The sequence below is a fragment of the Salmo salar genome, chromosome ssa11, assembly GCF_905237065.1.
Source record: "Salmo salar chromosome ssa11, Ssal_v3.1, whole genome shotgun sequence".
Classification (NCBI taxonomy): domain Eukaryota; kingdom Metazoa; phylum Chordata; class Actinopteri; order Salmoniformes; family Salmonidae; genus Salmo; species Salmo salar.
In genome coordinates, this window is record NC_059452.1 from 71,323,006 (window position 1) to 71,325,671 (window position 2,666).

Sequence of the window (2,666 nt, forward strand, 5' to 3'; positions counted from 1 at the left end):
CATGATCACTCCCACAACTAACACACACAACTTTCTCCACCGATACCGCACTTTCCTTTGTCTCATGCCCTCCTGCACACTTCTCACATCTAGGCATCTCCCTCCTACACACTGCTGCAATATGCCCAAAACATTGACACCTACAACACTAATATTTTTGGAACATTAACTCTCACAGGATATCTGACACTTCCTACCATGACCTTATTTGGTAACTACTCCACATCAAAACACATCATGACAGATGTCTTCTCCTTTTCCCCACAGGATCTACTTCTCATCAAGTGGTGGGCATCACAAACAGAGAATCTTCAATTTCAACTGCTCTTCTTCAACACTTTATGCCAGCCTTGTTATCACTCCATTCAACGGCATCCAGAGAGCAAAGTTCCTGCCTTTCTAGGTTTCCTAGCCACCGTGCTGGATTCTTCTGTACAAGCACTTTGTGACAGATACTGATGTAAAAATACCTGATCCGTTCAAAACACCTTATAACTCTTCAGCAGTAAAATGTCATACAGCCAAGTAGTTCTCTGCAGATAACATCACAAAATCTATCCTCTGTGATTTACGTTCTATTCCCGCGGTACAGTTGACAACCATGACCATGAATGCCCAATTATTTTTTTTTTACTGAAACACATGTTAATCCTATCACTCTCTATTGAGCTCAGCCTACTCACAGGGATACTCTTAAGATCCCTCACACTCTACTACTCTCCTTTCTCTCACAGTACACCTCTGATCTCCAGCACCATGGGTTTAGCACCTACAGCACCTACAGTTTACACACATTTTTCCACTGATACCACACATTCCTTTGTCTCATGTCCAACTGCACACTTCTCACATCTAGGAATTTCCCTCCTACACACTGCTGCCACATGACCATAAGCTTGACACCTAAAACATCGTAATGGGTTCGGGACAAAAGCTCTCACAGGATAACTGACATCCTAAATTGACTATTTGGTAAAAACTCTGCATCAAAACTCAGTAGTACAGACATCTTAAACTTCTGTTGGCCCTCAACACTTAATGCCACTCCAGTTATCACTCCTTTCAACGGCAGCCTGCTCCGGGAAGGAAAGCAAATCACAGTTCTTGCCCCCAGTTGCATGGTGCGGAGAGCACACTCCCTCTGAACAGCAGAAATGCAAAAAATCTACACAATTCCACCGACCCAACCTCTTCTCCACCCAACCTGACACCACATATGGATCAGCCAGAAGGCAAGGATCCATTCTCTCAAAAAAATCTCACTCCCACTGCGCAAAAAAATATCTATCTGGACGAGGCTCAAACTCAGCGGTCTTCACCACACATGCCTCCGCAGTTAATTCATCATCACTCTAGTCCTGTTCAACTTCCTTCTGTCGTATAGAGGGGACCAAGGCGCAGCGTGTTGAGTGCTCATAATTACGTTTATTTAAACTCAGAACACTAAAGAAAATAACAAAGAGAAAACGAACAGCTAACAGTTCTGTCAGGTACTTGAAGTCTACACAGAACACAACTAAACAGAATTCAACTGCCCACAAACACACTAGAAAAAACCCCAACATAAATATGATCTCCAATTAGAGACAACGCGAACCAGCTGCCTCTAATTGGAGATCATCCCAAAAACCTCCAACATAGAAATAGAATACTAGAACAAAACATAGAAATAGAAACATAGACAAACCACCCAAAACACCCCCTGTCACGCCCTGACCTACTGTACTATAGAAAATGACATCTTACTAGGGTCAGAACGTGACAGACGACGATGATGATGATATAACGATCGTGAAAAATGTAGCGCATATATGCACTCACACAAAACAATATCCCACATCGCAGGTGGGAAAAAGGACACACTAAGTATGATCCCCAATTAGAGGTAACGATTATCAGCTGCCTCCAATTGGGAACCATACACACACACCAACATAGAAACCCCCTCAGTCACGCCCTGACCTAAAACACCATAGAGAATCCCGAGGGCTCTCTATGGTCAGGGCGTGACAGACAACCATTAGGGCATAGGTCTACCCGCCATTTTGTCCACCTGTCTGCTTTTGACGCTCTTGTCAAAGACAGTCTGTGCTCTTGTATTAAAAAATAGATGGGGTGCGTTCAAAGGGCCAGGGTTCCAGTTCCTTAATACACACAAACTAAAACAAAAATAACGTAACAATTTCTAACTCCCTCCCCAAGCTCCGGGGCCTGAGAGGGTGGTACTGCTCGTGCAAGTACAGTGAGGGAAAAAAGTATTTGATCCCCTGCTGATTTTGTACGTTTGCCCACTGACAAAGATATGATCAGTCTATAATTTTAATGGTAGGTTTATTTGAACAGTGAGAGACAGAATAACATAAAAAAAATACTGAAAAACGCATGTCAAAAATGTTATAAATTGATTTGCATTTTAATGAAGGAAATAAGTATTTGACCCCCTCTCAATCAGAAATATTTTTGGCTCCCAGGTGTCTTTTATACAGGTAACGAGCTGAGATTAGGAGCACACTCTTAAAGGGAGTGCTCCTAATCTCAGTTTGTTACCTGTATAAAAGACACCTATCCACAGAAGCAATCAATCAATCAGATTCCAAACTCTCCACCATGGCCAAGACCAAAGAGCTCTCCAAGGATGTCAGGGACAAGATTGTAGACCTACACAA